At 39.0% G+C, this 26038-nt stretch overlaps 2 long non-coding RNA genes across 2 annotated transcripts; both read right to left on the bottom strand.

Annotated features, from left to right (window-relative positions):
• Window positions 1–473: 473 nt before the first annotated feature.
• Window positions 474–1026, bottom strand: LOC124273133. The gene is made up of 2 exons (XR_006897557.1): window positions 870–1026; window positions 474–578 (listed from the first exon to the last, which is right to left on the bottom strand). It is a non-coding gene; the product is annotated as an uncharacterized LOC124273133 (long non-coding RNA).
• Window positions 1027–7463: 6437 nt separating this feature from the next.
• On the bottom strand, window positions 7464–8016 carry LOC124273135. Its single transcript, XR_006897558.1, has 2 exons — window positions 7860–8016; window positions 7464–7568 (listed from the first exon to the last, which is right to left on the bottom strand). It is a non-coding gene; the product is annotated as an uncharacterized LOC124273135 (long non-coding RNA).
• Window positions 8017–26038: the final 18022 nt, after the last annotated feature.

Here is a 26038-nt window from a genome sequence, read left to right on the forward strand (position 1 = left end):
AGGTACCACTACTTTGCCAATTGAGGTGTTTACTGATCACAATCCCTTGACTTTTCTTCATAAAATGAAGAATAAGAATCAAAGACTTATGAGGTGGAGTTTGACTTTGCAAGGGCTCAATCTTGTGATTAGACACATTAAAGGCAAAGACAATGTTTGTGCTGATGCACTTTCAAGGTTGTAAATGTATAATGACCTGATGCTGTATGTTTGTATCTGCATTATATCATAGTAATTCTGCAAGATGTTTCTCATGTTATTCATATTATTACATGTCATCATATTATGTTAGTATTTTGCTATGATTGTAACAGAAAGTTTCTGTGAAACTTTCTTTTTCCTTAAGGGGGAATGTGTTACGAGAGTGTGTTTTTTGTAATTTGTAATGTATATATAATGTTAGTGTAAATATATTATAACGTTATAATGTAGTCTTATCAATATATGTAGATGCAAGAACACAACTCGAAAACTCGCATCGACAGGGATTTATTAATGTTACGATTTTCGGTAGTCGGTGACAAGTCATTGGCTTATTATCGTTGACATGACTCGGTCCATCGATGAGGTTTAAGAAACTAAAAGAAACAAAATGATTCTTTTAGCTAATACATCAATTACAGCATTTACATATAACTTTTCTGAATTTTCAAATATAGGATTTCATAATTATCAAATATAGCTATTCAAAATTGTTAGGTAAAATGTTTGAAGATCGTCCGACAACGCATTTGAGTAACATGCTTCAATAGCAGCTTTCTATCAAAATACAAAATAATAATGGTCAAAATATTCCCATGATAACTCCAACAACATATACTATTCAAATGTCATATAAAGTTATACAATGTATGATTAAAAGTACTCACATTTGTGTTGCCATACGGAGAGATTTGCAGACAGCCAAGTGACCATGTGGATAGCACAGTGAATCAGCCTTTGCATGAAGATTTTGTGCAAGGGTTAGGTCATGTGACCATCAATAATGAAAATGAGGCTATATATTTACTAATTAAATTTACAAAAGTTTTGCCATTACGCTGGATTTGAACCCTAGCTCTTTGGATCACAAGTCTAATGTGTTAACCACTAGGCCACCGTACAATACACTCATTCATGCCTGATTTAACAATGCTTAACATTACTGAATATAACATAACTTGTATTTAGCATTAACACACCCGGCCCGTTAAACACACCTAGGGTGTTTAAGACAAAACAATACAATAATGCGGAATACCTAACTGGTCTTGACAACACTTAATACCTGAGATAATCAACTTATTCTGCAGCAGGTACGAGCAATACTAGTTTGTGAATTGGCCTTCGGAGATCTCAACCTCTTGTCTTGAGGGTCACACTTCTGACAAAGCCACGACTGTCGGGTTCAGTGTCCACAACGCGAGCCATGAGCCAAGCATTCCTGGGGAGGTTATCGTCCTTGACCAGAACAATATCGTTTACCTTGAAGTTCCTTTTTGGAGCTTGCCATTTCTGACGTTTCTGAAGTGTTAAAAGGTACTCCTTTCTCCATCTACTCCAGAAAAGCTCTGCCAAGTACTGTACACGTCTCCATCGGCGGCGTGCGTAGACATCAGATGCCTGAAATACTCCAGGTGGTGGAATGTACGCACTGGATCTTACCATCAGCAAATGGTTGAGTGTCAATGGTTCTACATCTGACGGATCACTGGACATTGTTGTCAGAGGCCTAGAATTCAAAATCGACTCAACTTCACACAGGAGTGTTCTATACAGCTCATCATCAAGGCATTGACTGTATTCTTGGAGAAGCGGGTTGAGAACACCACGGACAGACCGTATCAGCCTTTCCCATACACCTCCCATATGACTGGCTGAAGCTGGGTTGAATTTCCAGATGATGTTCAGTTTCAACAAGTAATTGTGAACTTCAGACTGGTCGATTTCATCAAGTGCATGACAAAGTTCCTTGGCTCCACTAGTGAAGTTTGTGCCGTTGTCACAAGAGATCTCTTTCACAGCTCCTCTGCGGGCGATAAAACGTCTAAGAGCATTAATAAAGGAGTCTGTATTTAAGGAGTTGGCAGTCTCTATGTGAACAGCTCTGCTAATCATGCAAGTAAACAGGACACCATACCGTTTTACTTCCTTGCGTCCTTCTCTGACAGTGTGAGGGCCAAAACAATCTAGTCCAGTGCAGGTGAATGGTGGAGATGGCTGTACCCTGTTGGTCGGGAGATCGGATATAATCTGCTGACCGGTGGACATCTTTAATCTCCTACAAAGTACACATTTGTTCAAAATACTTCTGACAGCAGAATTAACGTTTGTAATCCAAAATTCCTCTCTTAGTGCAGACAGGACATGGTTTCTACCAGCATGACCTAGTCTCTCGTGTACATCACGAACAATCAGATCGGATAGAGGAGACTTACGTGGCAATAGGACAGGATGCTTCATGGTGTCGCTGATGTTGGCATTGCTCAAACGACCTCCAACTCTGAGTACACCATCCACAAAGCATGGGCAGAGATTGCGGACAGGACTACTTCTTGGTAGTACAGTGGGTCGATAACCCATTTCTGTGTTCTTAGAGAGGATTGCGATTTCTGAGCCATACTCCATGTGCTGAACAAAGGAAAAGAATACTCTTCTCGGAGTCTATGAGTTCTTGAAGTGACAAAAGAGCGTTAGCTGAGGCTTTCCTTTTGAGACTTGCTTTTCAGAAAGTTGAAGAACCTGCGATAGATTGCGACTGCTCTTTTTCAGTCTGTACCAGGATGAGTAATAATTGAGGAGTTTACTAACAACATCTCCAGGGGAATCCGCTGTCTTATTCAACGTTGACATCACAGCAGCTTCAATTGTTTTCTGAGGTTCCGAAATTGATTTTGAATCAGGCATTCTCAAGAACTTTGGACCATTGAACCATTCAATGGATTTCAGGAACTGTGAGCAGCTAGATCCTCGAGATGCAATGTCAGCTGGGTTGGTTTTGGAATCGACATACTTCCACTGTTCTGGTGTACTGACGTCCCTGATAAGCTTCACTCGGTTGGTGACGAACACTGGAAATCTGTTCTTTTCACTGCGAATATACTGCAGAACAGTTGTTGAATCTGTGTAGTAGGTGACACGGTCAATGTTTACATCCAGTTCCCCGCAGGAGAAATTGTCCTATTTTCACAGACACAGTAGCAGCTGTCAGTTCTAATCTGGGAATAGTCAGGGTTTTCAAAGGAGCCAGTCAAGCTTTGCCCAGGAGAAGTGTTGTGTGGATGTTTCCATTTATGTCAAAAAGCCTAATGTATGCAGAGCAACCATATCCTGTGGAGCTAGCATCAGAGAAGATATGTAACTGTTGAGACAATACATCACCAAAATCAGGAGGCTTCAGACATCTTCTAACAGTTAGACCTTTGAGCATTTCGACTTCCTGGAGCCAATTTGTCCATCTGCCTGCGAACTCCATACCGATGTTGTCATCCCAGCCTAGATCCTTGTCCTTACACAAGTCTTGAAGGATTCTTTTAGCAGGCAGCAGCACCGGTGCGACGAGACCTAGAGGGTCATACAAGGAGGACACCATGGACAGAATTCCTCGTCTAGTAAACGGCTTCTCTGGCAAGTCAACCGTGTACTTGAAGCAATCCAGCTTGGTATCCCACTGAAGCCCCAGTGCTCTCTCCATGGGAATATCATCTCGACTGAGGTCAACGGCTTGAATCTCCTTGGAGCGATGTTCTTGAGGAATGGAGGACAGGACCATCTTGCTGCTGCTTGTAAACTTTGTCAAGTTGAATCCACCATCCGCACATGCAAGCTTTACATTCTTTATCAAGTCACTAGCACACTCATCAGACTCCACAGATTTCAAGCAGTCGTCGACATAGAAATTGCGTTCTATCGTTTGTGCAACCTGGTCGTCATAGTTAGATCTGGACTTGGCTCCTGTGCTTTTCAGGGCATAATTGGCAACAGTGGGAGAGGATACAGTTCCGAAAGTGTGCACAGTCATGCGGTACTCCTTCAGCTCACTATGAACATTACCATCAGGCCACCACAGAAACCGTAGATAGTCCTGGTGCTCCCGTGGAACCTTGACTTGATGAAACATGGCCTCTACATCTCCCATGAAGGCAACTTGGTCTGTTCTGAAACGAGCTAAAACACCAATGAGAGAATTGGCAAGATCGGGGCCTTGTAGAAGAACATCATTGATTGATAAACCTCCATACTTGGCGCTACAGTCAAAGACCACTCTGATCTTGTTCAGCTTTTTCGGATGATACACTCCATGGTGTGGCAGATACCAGACGCGTCCAGGTTGGCAAGTAATCTCGTTTGCAGGAACTTCAATGGCATAACCCTTTGCCAGCAGTGTATCCATGAATGCAACATAATCTTTATGATACTGTGCATTGCTCATCATCTTTTTCTTTTGCCAAAGTACCCTTTTTACAGCTTGCTCCCTGTTTGATGGCATATTTAAATCGTTACGAAAAGGAAGAGGAATTTCATAATGCCCATCTACGAACCTCAATTTTTCCTCGGTCTCCTTTATAAATCTTTGATCTTCAATGGAATAGCCTCGTTCACCAGGGACTTTCCCAACATCAGCCTCGTTAAAGTCTAGTTCAAACAACTTCAGCACAGTGTCAGGGGTGATGCATTCTGATACCTTCTCATGTTCCTTTAGAGCAACCATGTTGCATACAACTGATTTGTCTTCCAAATTACACTTGACCTGAAGAGGGCCATTTACTGTCCAACCAAGTTTGTACTTCACAGCAAAAGGTCCATTGCCAGATGATGGGGTGACTTCAAGAGGTCGAAGACCATCTGAACAGTTACTGCCGATAAGAAGGCCAATATTCAGGTCTGGTCGATACAGCGGCATCATTTCAGCAACATTCTTGAGGCCTGGTAGTTGCATCAAAGCATCCGATTTAGGAATATTGTCGTGACCGACAGGCATTACATCTTTACAAAATGTGCGTGGCAAACTAACAAACTGTCTATCAGAGAGGTCGGAGATCACAATATCTGATACCACTGTTGTGTTGATGAGGTCTGTTCCGTTCATCGTTTGCAACCTCAGCAACGTTGGTGTTGACTTTGCTTGAAGTTCATCCTTGAGTCCTTCTGTGATAAAGCATCCTGTGCTGCCATTGTCCAACATGGCGTACGTTTGCACAACCCTATCGCCTCCATTCTGTCGGACGTTAACAGGAAGTATAGGTTGAAGCACAGTCTCTTTAACCTTGAATCGTTGATTGTCACAGAACGTAGCTCCAGTGATGACATTAGACTCGCCAGTGGATGACTTCTCTTTTGAAACATAGTCCGGTTGCCCCTGTCTTGATTGAAAATTGTAATCATGTAAAGCAGTAGGATGACGTTTGCCACAGTGTTTACAAGTTCTTTTTTTCATGCAACTTTTGAAATGTGGTTAAGTCCATAACAACTGTAACACCGGTTACTCTCCTTCAAATACTCTCGTCTTTCAGAAAGTGTCTTTTGTAGAAATAACTTGCAGTCGTCAAGATCGTGAGACTGTTTACAGTGGAAGCAAAGAGATGCCTTTGCTTTTACTTTGTGATTCACTTCCGATATGAGTAGCGAAACTTGTGGATTGAGACTTGTTTGATTGTTTATACTTATCAGAGAACCTATCCTTACGACTTGTATCATCATGTTTGGAGAGCAGTGCCTGTTTACTGTAGATAGGTTCATTTGCAGATCTTGCAGCGAAAGTCGATGAAGTCAACGAGATGCTTGAACTCCACTTCCTCCTTCCCATTCAGTTTCATAGTCGTAACGCGATCCCTCCACCTGCTTTGGAGATACGCCGGGAGCTTCAAAACAACACACTGCATGTTTGGTGCATGATTAAGGACAATCATATGAGAAATACCTCTCATTACATGATAACACTTTGTCAGAAGAATAGAGAATTGCTTGAGTCCTACGTTGTCCTCATTCTTAAGATTAGGCCAAGTACGAATCTTGTTCATATAAGCTGTCGAGATTCTATAAGGATCACCATACTCTTTGCAAAGCAGGTTTCTTGCAGCAGCATACCCTGCTAAAGGATCCATATGAAGACAACCAGATATAAGATCTTTGGGCTCACCTTGAAGTTGTTGATCGAGGTAGTAAAGTCTATCTGCCTCACTTGACGTATGTGGAGCAATCCTGGCATCGAACGCCATGAGGAAGGCTGAAAACTCTGTCGGGTCTCCTGTGAACTTGGGCACTTCCGGTTTGGGAAGAAACATAGCATGGGACATCTGTCTTTGTGTCTCTAGAACAGCATGGTTAAACAATGAGGACTGATTATCAACAGGAATACTAGCACCCGGATTATGAGAGGTATGATTCAATGAGCTCTGATTTACTGGCAAAAAGTCTGCTGCAGAAGGGTTAATTTTCTGTTGACTGATCTGATTGTACTGTGACGACGGAGTCGTGACAGATCTTAATGTGACAGTGGGATCACCTAGACCTTGACCTTGACCTGCAGCATCTGCCTCAGAGTACACCTTCTCTTTCGCGGCTGTCTTAGCAATCTTGGTATCAAGCTCCACTTCTTTCAGCTTCATCTCAGCCTGGGCACGAGCTTGGAACATGGACTTCTCTGCAAGAAGCTCTGCAAGTTTCGCTTTTTCATGAGTATGTGAAGATTTAACTGAACTTGATTTACCAGAATGGTGTGAATATTTAGACTTAGAAGATCTATTAGTACTCACTGAACCTTTCTGTGACGCAGATTCATGTAACTCATTAGCCATTTCTCTCTCTGCACATAGGACCCAGCTTACTAACGAGTCTCTGAAGCATAGGAATGATGATTCCTTCTCATTCGAACTCTCTCTCACCAAAGCTCTATCTTCTTCCTCAAGTTGACTGCAATACAAATCTACACATGATTTATAATATATCAACAAATCATTAAAGTTGTCAAGACCAGATTTCACTAAATGCAAGTTGTCAATGTTTTCTTTCAAACGATCAAGTTCATTTTTACTCTTAGTACATGCTGATAAAGAAGAAACAGTCTTATTTCTCAAAACTCTCAAATGTTCAATTCTGCCTTTTTCTGTAACAGTTCTGTTTTGACGTAACTGCATCCCAATATTTGTCGACACTCTCGCGGTGTTCTCACTATCACCGACACCACCACTGTCAGTGTTCACATCACCAACCATGGACGTTGTTTGCCCCTCAGAAGAATGACGACGTGACCATTCCTCGCTGTAGAGGTGACTATCATCATCAACGTTGCCCTGTGACGCCATGCCTCACCCTTGAACCTTAAGAAACTCCAGACGTTTTACACACGTTACACGGTGGTGTAAAACTTGCAAGGATATCAGCAGCCACTGCTAAACGTTGGATGCTGCTGACCACCCATGTAAAACTTGACTGTCTGCAAATTTTCTTAAACAAATGTAGATGCAAGAACACAACTCGAAAACTCGCATCGACAGGGATTTATTAATGTTACGATTTTCGGTAGTCGGTGACAAGTCATTGGCTTATTATCGTTGACATGACTCGGTCCATCGATGAGGTTTAAGAAACTAAAAGAAACAAAATGATTCTTTTAGCTAATACATCAATTACAGCATTTACATATAACTTTTCTGAATTTTCAAATATAGGATTTCATAATTATCAAATATAGCTATTCAAAATTGTTAGGTAAAATGTTTGAAGATTGTCCGACAACGCATTTGAGTAACATGCTTCAATAGCAGCTTTCTATCAAAATACACAATAATAATGGTCAAAATATTCCCATGATAACTCCAACAACATATACTATTCAAATGTCATATAAAGTTATACAATGTATGATTAAAAGTACTCACATTTGTGTTGCCATACGGAGAGATTTGCAGACAGCCAAGTGACCATGTGGATAGCACAGTGAATCAGCCTTTGCATGAAGATTTTGTGCAAGGGTTAGGTCATGTGACCATCAATAATGAAAATGAGGCTATATATTTACTAATTAAATTTACAAAAGTTTTGCCATTACGCTGGATTTGAACCCTAGCTCTTTGGAGCTAGTCTAATGTGTTAACCACTAGGCCACCGTACAATACACTCATTCATGCCTGGTTTAACAATGCTTAACATTACTGAATATAACATAACTTGTATTTAGCATTAACAATATATAATGTTAGTGTAAATATAGTGTGACACGAGAGTGTGTTTTTGTAATTTGTAATAACATTGGTTAGGTGATAATAATTATGAGTCACAATGTTTAAAGTTTTGAGTGTTGGTTGTGGGTCACATTTCGAGTCATATATGTTCATCGGCAACAGTATTTTAGCGGCACGCCTTTATGATAACGCTCCAGAGTTACCTCCCTTGACCATATGTTTATGTATTGACATCGTCGTGTCGTATGTTCAACATGTTTCGAGAAAGATCTAAGTGTTTAATGATACAACCATGCTTTGCTGGAAAGTTCGAGAATCTGTGTCAGTATATATAAAGGCTGGCTGTTGTGTGGTGCGGCGCAAAGACTGACACATGGACTAACATACGGAATTACATGGATCTTTCACTGGAGTTGCCCATCGTTGTTTGCCTTCGTCACAACACCATCGCCCGACCCTGACATTTCGTGCCTGACTGCTTTCATTTGTAAACAAGCTCCATTTACAATATCTGATCTCACTGTGATTACCAAGACTCTGGTGAGTTAATATTTTATATATGTGACCCATAACTTTAGATTTGTGACTCAATTGCATTGTATTAGAAATCTGTATTGTGATGCATTGTAGCTTGCTCATTGTTTGCTCAATATATTATTGAATATTTTAGACTTGTCTGTGTTATATTTTGCTGGTTCAAAGGGGATTCTTAAACCTTTTGTCACGGCAATTATGTAACCGTAACGAATGTAACGTTGTAATCTAGTGTTATCAATATATAATGTTGGTGTAAATATAATGTAACTTTATAATGTAGTGTTATCCATATATAATGTTAGTGTAAATATAATGTAACGTTATAATGTAGTGTTATCAATATATAATGTTAGTGTAAATATAATGTAACGTTATAATGTAGTGTTATCAATATATAATGTTAGTGTAAATGTAATGTAACGTTATAATGTAGTGTTATCAATATATAATGTTAGTGTAAATATAATGTAACGTTATAATGTAGTGTTATCAATATATAATGTTAGTGTAAATGTAATGTAACGTTATAATGTAGTGTTATCCATATATAATGTTAGTGTAAATATAATGTAACGTTATAATGTAGTGTTATCAATATATAATGTTAGTGTAAATGTAATGTAACGTTATAATGTAGTGTTATCCATATATAATGTTAGTGTAAATATAATGTAACGTTATAATGTAGTGTTATCCATATATAATGTTAGTGTAAATATAATGTAACGTTATAATCTTGTGTTATCAATGTATAATGTTAGTGTAAATATAATGTAACGTTATAATGTAGTGTTATCCATATATGACTAGACTTAGCATACGTTTATGACGGGTGCCACCGGTGGGGCAGGATACACTCACCTTTCCGCGAACACCTGGTATCATCACTATTTCATACTGATCAATAAACACGTGCTCTGTCATCGTATCGCATGGTGACAATCACTGGATTGTCTGGTTCAGACCCAATTTGTTGGCAAACAACACCATACAGCTGTAATACTGCTGAAACAAATATCTGCTCATGATATAGTCACAATTGTACAATCGACTCTGCTTTTGGCAGATATTTCTTATGAATGTGGAAAAGGTTTTGTCGCTTCTATTATGTTTGATATTTTATATAGATGGTTATTTTAACCCTCCAACCGTTATCGGCTACAGTGTAGAATCAAGGCCCGCCACTACACAACTAAGAATGTGTCTTCAGTGACCTGTAACATCAACACTGTAACTCGTGTATTGTTTTATGCAGTATGTTCGTGACACCTGTGTAATGGGATGTAAGTTAACGTTTCTCGGCAATGGAAATTACATTTCCACGGCAGTTTGATAAAGCTGATGTCGACACGATCATTTGATGAAGTACTAGCATTGGTCGACAGTGACAGTGAGCTGTGTGAGTTAAACCCAACAGAATTCTTAGGCAAATTCACGTTTTGAAAGTATCAGTGACCAACGGGAATCTGACAATAACCTATAGGAATTGTTGTTTAATGCTTAGGATATATGTGGAATAAGGGAATTTGTGTTGACGAAAGGTGTTCAGTAAGTTCATCTGACTCCCTGAACCTACTTGGACAAAACAAAGGTGTTAGGGAACCTTTGTGTGAGTCTGTGAGTTGGGTGTCAGACGTTTACCACTTGGGTCAAACCCACGACAACGAGTGAGTGAGTTTTAGTTTTACACCGCTTTTAGCAATATTCCAGCAAATTCACGGTTGGGGACACCTGAAATAGGCTTCACACATTTTACCCATGTGGGGAATCGAACCCGTCTTCGGCGTGACGAGTGAACGCTTTAACTACAATCGGAAGCAGAACAACACACAATCGCGGCGCCTTACAGTATTAGGCAATCTGAACAATATGTTTCCTCACATCTATGAGAAATTGGGGGACAGGACATTTCCGCAAGAAGGACGCCCATGACCGTCCGCTCTTCACCATTGCTAAAAAGATTCTCTATGCATGCACGAGTAAAATTGTCTGATCTGAATGGCAAAATCCAACCACAGTAGTGTGACCGAGCAAGACTGAAACATTAGGATGAGCACAGATAGGAAGCATTTAATGGACTGTTGGTAAAGATGTCTCCCAATTATGGAACTGGCTGTGTAGGTTTTGTCTCACAGGTGACGATTTAAATCGTTGTTTTTTCACAACGCTTCAATGTTCTGACCGACGTCATTATATGAGTGAGTCGTGGAAATGCAATGTTCTCAAGTGAAATATACTTGCAATGGATAACCGTCGGAGAATAAAGGGGAACAGAACCTAATACTTGAAACTAAAATACGGCAAATATAGGAACATAAGTATAAGGGATAATAATGTCCTAACTAAACCGATCCGGACTGTCATTTGCTGTCTGTCACACACACACACACACACACACACACACACACACACACACACACTCTCTCTCTCTCTCTCTCTCTCTCTCTCTCTCTCTCTCTCTCTCACACACACACACACACACACGCACGCACGCGCACGCACGCACACACACACACACGCACGCACACGCGCACACACACACACACATACATACATGTACTTTAATTAGAAGAGCTCCTGAGAGCCAGATCTTGCGCACAATAAAAACAACACTTGGACATCCATCAGAGTATATATATAATATATACATTGTATATATATTCATTCAGTAGATTTATTAGCACGTAGATGTATTTCTATGACGGAACATCATTCAATATTTTATACTGAGATGAAAGGAGGCATTGTAAATTTAAAACTGCTGGATTTGAAGACAATCAAGTTAATAAATATCTATATGCTATTATTGTGTCTGACATAAACATGTTTCATCAAATGAAGCGATATGTGACAGGGAACAGGCGACTGTAAGTGATATTGATGTTGGTTATTGACGTGATATATTCATTGGTATTTGCATCTATATGTCCCTGTGGAGTGGCATACACAGGCAACGGAAATATCTCCTGCGACACATTCTGTTTTTTACATACTTAACATTCTGCCGTAAAATCTCTAAGGGATGCCCTAATACAAAACGGATAGATTAATGAGATTGTTTAACGGCTATAATTTCATAATTAAATCATATCAAATCGGAAAGGTCCTCGACAAAGACCAATCATTCAAATTCATGAAAATAATCAGCAAAACTTTGAAGAGAAACATATATATTTTTGTAATTGCGTAGGACTCGTAAAATGACTACGCTAAACAGGTGAGCCTTCAGTTTAATTCTTCAACAGTACGGAATCAGCCATCCCTTAGGGAACCACTTTTCGAGTCGTAAATGTTTAAATTCGGATGTGAGTGTTTCATATTTATTTCTTCTACTCATAACTTCTAAAGAGTAAACCCATTTAATGTGAGCTGCGCACTTATCAGCGAATTTGTCGTAATAAAATCATTCCCGAAAACAATATAGACATGATAAACGAAAAATATGGATCCTATACTATACTTTGATAAATATCATTGATGAAGATGATATTACTTATAATTAAAGTAATGTTCTATTACGTATAAATATCGATATCGACAACACAGACACTGTACATGTGCCGTCATTCCAACATAGACGCTTTGTAGAAACATGCTTTTCAAGATTTACATGGGATGCGAAAATGTGTAGTCATGGTGATAGTAAGTGAGTGAGTTCGGTTTTACGCCGCTTTTACCAATATTCCAGCAATATCAGAGCGGGGGACACCAGAAATGGGCTTCCCACAATGTGCCCATGTGGGGAATCGAACCCAGGTCTTTGGCGTGACGAGCACACGCTTTAAACACAAGGCTACCCCATGGCTCCGTAATGGTGATAGCTAGTGAAAATACAGTTACGCATTCTCTGTGACACTTCCCCCATACACCATCTCTGTAACCTGAGACTCATTTATAAACATGGGGCAGTTTATTGTGGAACTGAATCAGTTAGAGTCACCAATCCCCTCTCTGTCTCAGCTGGTCAGTGTAACAGCGACACTCGCCAGAAACTCTATAATGCAGGAATCTGTGTAATTACAAGCTGAACCAAACCATAAGAGCGAATTGGTCAAAATAATTATTACAGACCAGCTTCAGGGCACCAACAGACGCAGGCTAATCTGTAGAACAAATTGATTTCAGCTTTATTGATGAACTAATGGTAATGCGCCGTTCTGTAGAGTTTTCCCTTTTAAATGGTCTGGTTGATGAGAACGGTGATCAGACTGCTGCTTGGTGGTAGATTGACTCTCACGGACTGGTGTAACCATGTGTCCCTAACATTGCCCCCTTCACTGTCTGGATTGCAACGAATTCATTTGATACGAACTGCTACAATAAAGCATACAAAGTACCAATGTGATTACATCTACAGCCATTATGTCTACATCAGCAGAGAACATCTGCCATAAACACTTGCAAAGGCAAGTCAACTAAATAGACAGGGGAAGTAATTCTTAAGTTCATATACTTTGCCACTGGTATTCTCATCTCAACTGCAAAACTTTCTGAAAACATCGCTTTGAATATTGAAACCTTAATCAACAACTTTGAAGAAGATTGGTAGACATAAAGACACAAGGCAATGATCCCATTGCCTATTGCATTTAAAAATATACATTTCAAAAGACCTTGAATGTTCTTTGGACTAAAAGTATACTTTCGTTTTGGGCATGAAATCATGAATATCATTCCTAAAATAACTGTTTTATTTCCCGATCAGTGATTGATTTCATCCCTGAAGGATTTTTTCCCTCCTATGGTCATCGTCGGTCATTTGAGGACAATCGGTCTTCTTTGACAAATTTCTTTGAAGGACTGTTATAGCCACTTGAAGAGATGTGATTTTCAATGAAGGCTTAAAACTGATTGGATTAACTTGGTAACAGTAATGAAAGCTCTACAAAAGTGCACGCCATCTGTTTTGTCGCCGAAGGGCATGCCAGCGTACTTTAGAAATAAATAAAAGAATAGACTTTCTCTGAAGGTCGATGAGGGGCTGACAATACGAATATTTCTGATGATTGCTCTATAATTACTGTAACTACCCACCCGGCACTCAATCAGCGTCGTCCTTTTGTGAATATATATTGATTGTATTCATGTATAATGCCCATGATTGAAGAGTCCCTTCCAGAAAAACATGACACACCAATGACGCACAGCTCTACACAGCAGTCTCACAGTGTGAAAACTCTTACCATATTCTGTATAGTTAAATGTGTTTTATCTTTCGTGACCTAGGGTGACAGTGTCGCGGGCTGGATATTGCTGTAATAACCATACACTCTCACTTGTACAACAGACATATTATGAGTTTATAGGTTTGTGTTATATTTTCTTTCGTTCACCATACAACAGACAAATACGAAAGATAAGTGAGTGAGTGATTTTAGTTTATTTCTGTGTTTAGGGTCATGTGATATATACCACAGCGTGTGAACGTATCTACATGTCAACGTATAAGTCTCGGGCAACCATATTGCTATGACTTTATAAACTTGTTTGAATGTCTGTTTGTATGTTTTTAGAACTCATGACAAAACATTACCATAGTGAACCGGGATTAAACCCACAATCAAATGATGCCGTTTCATCTGGACCACGCGGTGCCAAGACGAACAAAGGGCTGTCTAGGTTCTATCGCACAACAACGGAACAAACAAAGGCAGTTCTGTATCAGTATTGTTTTATTGAAAGCATTACTTAACTTAAATAGAGACTGGTCGTATACTGATTTGATGTACATAACAGTATATTTAGTGAGATTACTACGTACATAACCTAAATAGAGACTGGTCGTATACTGATTTGATGTACATAACAGTATATTTAGAAGATTACTATGTTAACCTAAATAGAGACTGGTCGTATACCTGATTTGATTACTATGTACATAACCTAAATAGAGACTGGTCGTATACTGATTTGATGTACATAACAGTATATTTAGAAGATTACTATGTACATAACCTAAATAGAGACTGGTCGTATACTGATTTGATGTACATAACAGTATATTTAGAAGATTACTATGTACATAACCTAAATAGAGACTGGTCGTATACTGATTTGATGTACATAACAGTATATTTAGAAGATTACTATGTACATAACCTAAATAGAGACTGGTCGTATACCTATTTGATGTACATAACAGTATATTTAGAAGATTACTATGTACATAACCTAAATAGAGACTGGTCGTATACTGATTTGATGTACATAACGGTATATTTAGAAGATTACTATGTACATAACCTAAATAGAGACTGGTCGTATACCTGATTTGATGTACATAACAGTATATTTAGAAGATTACTATGTACATAACCTAAATAGTGACTGGTCGTATACTGATTTGATTTGATGTACATAACAGTATATTTAGAGAAGATTACTATGTACATAACCTAAATAGTGACTGGTCGTATACTGATTTGATGTACATAACAGTATATTTAGAAGATTACTATGTACATAACCTAAATAGTGACTGGTCGTATACTGATTTGATGTACATAACAGTATATTTAGAAGATTACTATGTACATAACTTAAATAGTGACTGGTCGTATACTGATTTGATGTACATAACAGTATATTTAGAAGATTACTATGTACATAACCTAAATAGTGACTGGTCGTATACTGATTTGATGTACATAACAGTATATTTAGAAGATTACTATGTACATAACCTAAATAGTGACTGGTCGTATACTGATTTGATGTACATAACAGTATATTTAGAAGATTACTATGTACATAACTTAAATAGTGACTGGTCGTATATTTGATTATTTGATGTACATAACAGTATATTTAGAAGATTACTATGTACATAACCTAAATAGTGACTGGTCGTATACTGATTTGATGTACATAACAGTATATTTAGAAGATTACTATGTACATAACCTAAATAGAGACTGGTCGTATACTGATTTGATGTACATAACAGTATATTTAGAAGATTACTATGTACATAACTTACTATGTACTAAATAGTGACTGGTCGTAACTGATTTGATGTACATAAAGTATATTTAGAGATTACTATGATAACTTAAATAGTGACTGGTCGTATACTGATTTGATGTACATAACAGTATATTTAGAAGATTACTATGTACATAGCAAATAGTAAGACTGGTCGTATATCGTATACTGATTTGATGTACATAACAGTATATTTAGAAGATTACTATGTAACATAACCTAAATAGAGACTGGTCGTTTACCTATTTGATGTACATAACAGTATATTTAGAAGATTACTATGTACATAACCTAAATAGAGACTGGTCGTATACTGATTTGATGTACATAACAGTATATTTAGAAGATTACTATGTACATAACTTAAATAGAGACTGGTCGTATACTGATTTGAAATACATAGTTAGAAGATTACGGGGAATGATTACGCATAAGTCTGTGGAAGATGGTATTCATTTGAGGTTCTATAACGACGACTGTGTGCAGTATTGCCTTTGTCACGCCGTGATTAGGCAGACATATGTTTGACACAATTATCCCCATTTTGATCAATGGTGTTTCCATGGCAACACAGGATCTAACGTTGTAATTGCTAAAACTTCATATGTAAGGGTGAATATCAAAGCTGATTTGTTTTGGTCAAGCTAACACTAAATCCACGAGGTTCTAAAGTTGTGTCCAATTATTCCTAGTGGTGTGCTGTCTATCAATAGAGCTCCTTCTGTACGCGTCTTCCATACTGTCATACAACAATTCAGTCATAATCTGTATCAACGAGCGACATTTATTAGATTCACCATGGACTAAACATGATTAAGATAAGTTTTCCTCAAACTTATACTCAACATGCCAAAACTCAATCATTAAAAATGCTGTAATCTAGTATCATTTTGATAATGTATTGGTTGTTTGTAGAATATACCGGCTTTTGACTGAGATAATAACTAGGTCTGGCATAGACAACCCAGTGATTGACATCATGAGCACCGATCTACGCAATAAATAGATGTCTCAACCAAATCAGCGAACCTGACAACCCAATCCCGTTGCCACTTTTGACAAGCATGGGTTGTTGAAGATCAGTTCTAACCCGGATCTGTATTGGTCCCTTGGATAATGATGCATGGTGACTGGCACTGGCGTGTGTTTAAGCATTCAGTACTCCATTTAAAACCACCGTATACCCAATATATCAGTGACTATTTGTATCGCTAGTCTGAGCTTCTGTTGCGTGCCAGACACCCCTGGTTGGAAACACTGGTCGGCTTGACTTTGTGGCGAGGATTGTCAGCACCAGATCCATTATATGGTGGGTTTATACAATGTGGCAAAGATCTGGAGTCTGCATCACGTCGGGCTGTCCTCAAAGTCAAGCTGACATGCTGTGGAATAGCAGAAATGTCGTTCATAGTGGCCTTCAAACTCACTCATCGATTTACTAATATTCCTCATACCAATATTAATGTAGGAATAAGGTTAGTTACATGCCTGGAGGGTTTGTTTGTAAATGGCATGGTGACTTGAATGTTGGCTATATGGTTGTATATAGGGTTACTATCCTTTAGGTTAATGTTATGTGTAATGTTGGTTATATGGTTGTATATAGGGCTACTATCCTTTAGGTTCATGTTATGTGTAATGTTGGTTATATGGTTGTATATAGAGCTACTTTCCTGTAGGTTCATGTTATGTGTAATGTTGGCTATATGGTTGTATATAGGGCTACTATCCTGTAGGTTCATGTTATGTGTAATGTTGGTTATATGGTTGTATATAGGGCTACTATCCTTTAGGTTCATGTTCATGTGTAATGTTGGTTATATGGTTGTATATAGGGCTACTATCCTTTAGGTTCATGTTATGTGTAATGTTGGTTATATGGTTGTATATAGGGCTACTATCCTGTAGGTTCATGTTATGTGTAATGTTGGTTATATGGTTGTATATAGGGCTACTATCCTGTAGGTTCATAATATGTGTAATGTTGGTTATATGGTTGTATATAGGGCTACTATCCTTTAGGTTCATGTTATGTGTAATGTTGGCTATATGGTTGTATATAGGGCTACTATCCTGTAGGTTCATGTTATGTGTAATGTTGGCTATATGGTTGTATATATGGCTACTATCCTTTAGGTTAATGTTATGTGTAATGTTGGTTATATGGTTGTATATAGGGTTACTATCCTTTAGGTTCATGTTATGTGTAATGTTGCATAGCTGATAAGTTTATATGGTTAGTGGGTATGTTGAATGTATTGAGGATGTAATGTTGAATGTATTCGAAGTGTAATGTTGAATGTATTCGGGGTGTAATGTTGAATATATTGGGAGTGTAATGTTGAATGTATTGGGGGTGTAATGTTGAATGTATTCAGAGTGTAATGTTGAATGTATTCGGGGTGTAATGTTGAATGTATTGGGGTGTAATGTTGCATGTATTGGGGTGTAATGTTGAATATATCGGTAGTGTAATGTTGAATATATTGGGAGTGTAATGTTGAATATATTGTAAGTGTTCTGTTGGACACGTGTTTTGTGTTATTTTTTTAAACATAATCTTTGACATATAGTTAGTGTAATACTAGATAAATGATTAGAGTAATGTTGGATAATTTATAGTTAGTGCTCTGTTGAGTATATGGCCAGAGGTATGTTGGATTTATGGTTAATACCCTGTTGGATATATTCGTAGTGTTATGTAGAGTATATGGTTCGAGTTATCTTGGATTTACGGTTAATACCCTGTTGGATATATTCGTAGTGTCATGTTGAGTATATGGTTCGAGTTATGATGGATAAAATGTAAGTGTAACGTAGGATGCAATGTTTGTGTTATCAATATATAATGTTAGTGTAAATATAATGTAACGTTATAATGTGATGTTATGAATATATAATGTAAGTGTAAATATATAATGTAACGTTATTATGAAGTGTTATCAATATATAACGTTAGTGTAAATATAATGTAACGTTATAATGTAGTGTTATCAATAAATAATGTTAGTGTAAATATAATGTAACGTTATAATGTAGTGTTATCCATATATGATGTTAGTGTAAATTAATGTAACGTTATAATGTAGTGTTATCAATATATAATGTTAGTGTAAACATAATGTAACGTTATAATGTAGTGTTATCAATATATAATGTTAGTGTAAATATAATGTAACGTTATAATGTAGTGTTATCAATATATACTAGCCACATAAAGAAACTGTGCATTGTCAAAATATTATCCCAGTTGATAAGTACGATAATAATGTCAAAGGTACATATGAACTTTAATGGAGGGATCATGAGACCATAACAAGTCGGGAGAATTTCAATTGAAAAGTCAATCACAATGACGTCACGAGTCCACAAGCGGGACAGGGGTCAAACGACCATGTCACAAGCTCAATAACGGGTATGTCCACCATCGGCATTGAGAACAGCAGTGCATCGACGACGCATAGAGCCTATCAAACGTGCAAGGAAGGCTTGTGGGATGTCACGCCAGATTCTCTCAAGTTCTGTTGCAAGGTCAAGGACGTTATCTGGCGGATGAGGAAGACGGCGTAGACGTCGATCCATCTCGTCCCAAACATGCTCTATCGGGGAGAGATCCGTATGGGGGCGGGCATTGTCCTGTTGGAATGTTAACCCAGGGCCATGACGTTGCAGAAAATGAATTGCCACAGGTCGAAGAATCTGATCCCTGTAGCCCACACCAGTTAAGTTGCCCTGAACAATCACCAAAGGAGTTCTTTGGCGTGCTGTTATTCCACCCCAAATCATCACGGAACCACCACCAAAGCGATTCCTCTCCAAGACACAGGCCTGTGCATAACATTCTCCCACGCGTCTATAGGCACGTTGACGTCCATCACTATGGGAAATGTTAAACCTGGACTCATCTGTAAAAACAACATTTCTCCACCAAAACAAGGGTCTGCGGACATGATTTCGGCACCACATTCGGCGAGCTTGTCGATGACGTTGTGTCAGAATAGGCCGTATGGCGGGACGTCGTGGTCGGATTCCGTGATGACGTAAACGTTGTCGAACTGTGTATGGATGGATACGGGGAAGTCCTGGGATGGTTCGGGCAGTCATCACTGCAGTCTGAAACCTGTGGCGAAGATGGGTCACCCTTATCCATCTGTCCTGTCTTGGCGTTGTTACACGTGGACGTCCAGAACGTGGCCGATCGATGACATCATATGTGTTCTGGTAGCGTCTCACCAGTGCAGAAATGGTGTTCCTGTGGCAGTGGAAATGTGCAGCCACTTGTCGTTGAGACATTCCCCCACGGACCATCCCAATGGCCTCATGACGTTGTGCAGACGTGAGCCTTGGCATGCTATGCGTTTCAATAGCCGTTTAATTTTTTGAACGATTGCAAGGGCAGGGGTTGAGCTTTCCAAAGTGACAGTATTGTGTGGCATTCATTTGCTCTGTTTCTCTTTCCCGGAATGCACGTGCAACAACGTATTGCACGTCTCAAGGACGAACCCACTGACATCACGGAACGTGGCACGTGCATGCATGTTGGATACATGTCACTAATCTCTGAGTTTAAATCCTTATGTGTCTACACAGGTTTGATAAATTTAGATTTAAAAGATTTATATGCACAGTTTCTTTATGTGCCTAGTATATAATGTTAGTGTAAATATGATGTAACGTTATAATGTAGTGTAATCAATATATAATGTTAGTGTAAATATAATGTAACGTTATAATGTAGTGTTATCCATATATGATTAGACTTGGCACCGGTGGGGCGGGCAGGATGCTCACCTTTCGCGAACATCTGGTATCATCACTATTTCATACTGATTAATAAACATATGCTCTGTCATCGTATCGCATGGTGACAATCACTGGATTGTCTGGTTCAGACCAAATTTGTTGGCAAACAACATCATACACCTGTAGTACTGCTGAAACAAATATCTGCTCATGATATAGTCACAATTGTACAATCGACTCTGCTTTTGGCATATATTTCTTATGAATGTGGAAAAGGTTTTGTCGCTTTTATTCTGTTGGACATTTTATGTAGATGGTTATTTTAACCCTCCAACCGTTATCGGCTACGGTGTAGAATCAAGGCCCGCCACTACACAACTAAGAATGTGTCTTCAGTGACCTGTAACATCAACACTGTAACTCGTATATTGTTTTATGCAGTATGTTCGTGACACCTGTGTAATGGGATGTAAGTTAACGTTTCTCGGCAATGGAAATTACATTTCCACGGCAGTTTGATAAAGCTGATGTCGACACGATCATTTGATGAAGTACTAGCATTGGTCGACAGTGACAGTGAGCTGTGTGACTTAAACCCAACAGAATTCTTAGGCAAATTCACGTTTTGAAAGTATCAGTGACCAACGGGAATCTGACAATAACCTATAGGAATTGTTGTTTAATGCTTAGGATATGTGTGGAATAAGGGAATTAGTGTTCACAAAAGGTGTTCAGTAAGTTCATCTGACTCCCTGAACCTACTTGGACAAAACAAAGGTGTTGAGGAACCTTTGTGTGAGTCTGTGAGTTGGGTCCAACGCCACCGGAGTTCTGGTTATGTCACGGCATGACGGCACCAAAGGAAGGACGACGTTATGTGGAATATAGAACAAGTTTTATGGATAACAAGGACGTTTCGACGTTATGTGGTATCAGACGTTTACCACTTGGGTCAAACCCACGACAACGAGTGAGTGAGTTTTAGTTTTACACCGCTTTTAGCAGTATTCCAGCAAATTCACGGTTGGGGACACCTGAAATAGGCTTCACACATTTTACCCATGTGGGGAATCGAACCCGTCTTCGGCGTGACGAGTGAACGCTTTACACACAATCGCGGCGCCTTACAGTATTAGGCAATCTGAACAATATGTTTCCTCACATCTATGAGAAATTGGGGGACAGGACATTTCCGCAAGAAGGACGCCCATGGCCGTCCGCTCTTCACCATTGCTAAAAAGTTTCTCTATGCATGCACGAGTAAAATTGTCTTATCTGAATGGCACAATCAAACCACAGTAGTGTGACCGAGCAAGACTGAAACGTTAGGATGAGCACAGATAGGAAGCATTTAATGGACTGTTGGTAAAGATGTCTCCCAATTATGGAACTGGCTGTGTAGGTTTTGTCTCACAGGTGACGATTTACATCGTTGTTTTTTCACAACGCTTCAATGTTCTGACCGACGTCATTATATGAGTGAGTCATGGAAATGCAATGTTCTCAAGTGAAATATACTTGCAATGGATAACCGTCGGAGAATAAAGGGGGACAGAACCTAATACTTGAAACTAAAATACGGCAAATATAGGAACATAAGTATAAGGGGTAATAATGTCCTAACTAAACCGATCCGGACTGTCATTTGCTGTCTCTCTCACACACACACACACACACACACACACACACACGCACGCACGCACGCACGCACGCACACACACACGCACACACACACACACGCACACATACATACATACATGTACTTTAATTAGAAGAGCTCCTGAGAGCCAGATCTTGCGCACAACAAAAAACAACACTTGGACATCCATCAGAGTATATATATAATATATACATTGTATATATATTCATTCAGTAGATTTATTAGCACGTAGATATATTTCTATGACGGAACATCATTCAATAATTTATACTGAGATGAAAGGAGGCATAGTAAATTTAAAACTGCTGGATATGAAGACAATCAAGTTAATAAATATCTATATGCTATTATTGTGTCTGACATAAACATGTTTCATCAAATGAAGCGATATGTGACAGGAACAGGCGACTGTAAGTGATATTGATGTTGGTTATTGACGTGATATATTCATTGGTATTTGCATCTATATGTCCCTGTGGAGTGGCATACACAGGCAACGGAAATATCTCCTGCGACACATTCTGTTTTTTACATACTTAACATTCTGCCGTAAAATCTCTAAGGGATGCCCTAATACAAAACGGATAGATTAATGAGATTGTTTAACGGCTATAATTTCATAATTAAATCATATCAAATCGGAAAGGTCCTCGACAAAGACCAATCATTCAAATTCATGAAAATAATCAGCAAAACTTTGAAGAGAAACATATATATTTTTGTAATTGCGTAGGACTCGTAAAATGACTACGCTAAACAGGTGAGCCTTCAGTTTAATTCTTCAACAGTACGGAATCAGCCATCCCTTAGGGAACCACTTTTCGAGTCGTAAATGTTTAAATTCGGATGTGAGTGTTTCATATTTATTTCTTCTACTCATAACTTCTAAAGAGTAAACCCATTTAATGCGAGCTGCGCACTTATCAGCGAATTTGTCGTAATAAAATCATTCCCGAAAACAATATAGACATGATAAACGAAAAATGTGGATCCTATACTATACTTTGATAAATATCATTGATGAAGATGATATTACTTATAATTAAAGTAATGTTCTATTACGTATAAATATCGATATCGACAACACAGACACTGTACATGTGCCGTCATTCCAACATAAACGCTTTGTAGAAACATGCTTTTCAGGATTTACATGGGATGCGAAAATGTGTAGTCATGGTGATAGTAAGTGAGTGAGTTTGGTTTTACGCCGCTTTTAGCAATATTCCAGCAATATCACAGCGGGGGACACCAGAAATGGGCTTCCCACAATGTGCCCATGTGGGGAATCGAGCCCAGGTCTTCGGCGTGACGAGCACACGCTTTAAACACAAGGCTACCCCACCGCTCCGTAATGGTGATAGCTAGTGAAAATACAGTTGCACATTCTCTGTGACACTTCCCCCATACACCATCTCTGTAACCTGAGACTCATCTATAAACATGGGGCAGTTTATTGTGGAACTGAATTAGTTAGAGTCACCAATCCCCTCTCTGTCTCAGCTGGTCAGTGTAACAGCGACACTCGCCAGAAACTCTATAATGCAGGAATCTGTGTAATTACAAGCTGAACCAAACCATAAGAGCGAATTGGTCAAAATAATTATTACAGACCAGCTTCAGGGCACCAACAGACGCAGGCTAATCTGTAGAACAAATTGATTTCAGCTTTATTGATGAACTAATGGTAATGCGCCGTTCTGTAGAGAGTTTTCCCTTTTAAATGGTCTGGTTGATGAGAACGGTGATCAGACTGCTGCTTGGTGGTAGATGGACTCTCACGGACTGGTGTAACCATGTGTCCCTAACATTGCCTCCTTCACTGTCTGGATTGCAACGAATTCATTTGATACGAACTGCTACAATAAAGCATACAAAGTACCAATGTGATTACATCTCCAGCCATTATGTCTACATCAGCAGAGAACAGGGCTGTAAACTAAACATGTAGAACAACTCTAGGTACTGATGTTGGTATTTCCAGAAACGTAATTAACAGTTCTTGTTGCGACTGAGTTAGGAAGTGCTTGCTGCCATTGCTAGAATGTCAGAACATTACTACTGGTGTTACTGAAGTAAAGATACTGCTACTGGTCTTTAAAGTAATCTTTAAAACAAATTTGAATATATTTTCCGGATGGTATCAGAAGATCTGCTTCGACATCTTCAGTGGTGATACTGCTACCAGTGCGTCTGCCACTACAGTTGGTACTGTTATCTGTACAACGTCAGCTAAACCTGCAACTTCACCTACAACGACTGCTATAAAAAACGTTCATACTTCGACAATACACCAACACATAACCCTAGTTACAGCTCCAGTCATTATGGCGCTATCCACAGGAAGCTAAACCGTTAACAAACTCTGGCCAAGATCGGGTAAATTCCGTGATCTGTCAATCTGATAATCCAGTAGAGTATACACGTTGGATCATCTCCCTGCGAACTGACCTGGCCCTCGTCAAACTGACCTACTCCACCTACTACAGCAGTGATAGCATCTACAATGGCGAGGTACAATGAACTATGTCATATACACTGGCGCCTGGTGACCCACCAGTAGTTGGTCGTGTGATATACACAAAGTTCAGAAGCTTTTTAAATCAAATTATCCTCTGATTGAACTCTGTCATATCTTTATCTTGATGGGTGTTATTCTTAATGTATCTACCCTCATAGACATACCTATGTCTCGAATACATCGATAAGTCGAATTTATTACTTGGTCCCCAGCGATTCGACTCATCGGGATTTGACTGTATTTTCTAAATGGAAATAGTAACAAATGTTGTACTGAAGTTCCAATCAATTTAACCTAACTTGAATGCAACTTCTTTGTACGGCATTTGAAGGCAGCTTCTGATCATTTCATCAGCTGAAAACTGAGTTAGCATATTGAGTTAGCTTGTAAACATGTTGCGATATTTACCCAAGGAAGGACTAATGTGAAGAGTTAAATGTATAGTGAACGCCAACGTGACTAACTGATCATGTATTTCAAGTTGAATCTGGTTGACGATAGACTTGGCAGTAAGGCACACACACGCACGCACACGCACGCACACACACACACACACGAACACGCACGCACGCACACGCACACACACACACACACACACACACACACACGCTGTCAGTCACCGTAATGACGTCGATGTTTCCAGTGGAGAGAAAGAAAACCATGAGTTTCATTATACCTCTGAAACCACCAAGAGATGAAGAGTTTCCGTACAATGACTGTCGCGGGTTCAGTACAGCGACGCTGCTACTTCTGTGATAAAGAGGCTGGTCCTTATAAGACTTTCAGCGTGTTCTTTACAGATCACGTTAATATTGTTGTCAACGGAAACCTCATAAACACTTTCAAGATTAATAAACATTGGCCTGCGACCCTGACTATTGCATAACATGGATCTCGTAAATCAACGAACTTTAATAGGACTATCTTGAAGCGAGAATATCTCCACTGTTTTAAAGATATAAGATTACGAGAGCTTTCACGTGGGCACTGTCAATGACGATACAAAACAAACTGACAACGTCAAGTCCGAGGAAGGATAGCAATATATGGATGAAGTCCGAGTCCGAGTTTGCAGTTTCTTGCATTACAGACAGTTAAGATGAATATATCTTGTAAGAGGAAAGTCACTAGCAGATAGACAGACATTAACACTCACGAGAAATCAGCGATAAGTCAAGAGCACCGAGATATCAAGGGTCATATTTAGTGATTCCATCAAGTTATCATGATAGGTATCATAGTGACACCTTAGACAAGCTTAGGCTGATGAATCAGTGTCAGCCTCTGTACTCGAAGGCACTTAAGACATACGTTGTTTACTCAGTGTGTCAGTGAGTCAATATATATGTTTGAAAATGGATAACATTTTAATCTGTACTTTGCACAAACTGGTTACAATGGCTTATGTCGAGATCACTTTAAAATTATGAA

Source organism: Haliotis rubra, unplaced genomic scaffold, assembly GCF_003918875.1.
Source record: "Haliotis rubra isolate DU_JTF1 unplaced genomic scaffold, ASM391887v1 Scf177, whole genome shotgun sequence".
Taxonomy (NCBI): domain Eukaryota; kingdom Metazoa; phylum Mollusca; class Gastropoda; order Lepetellida; family Haliotidae; genus Haliotis; species Haliotis rubra.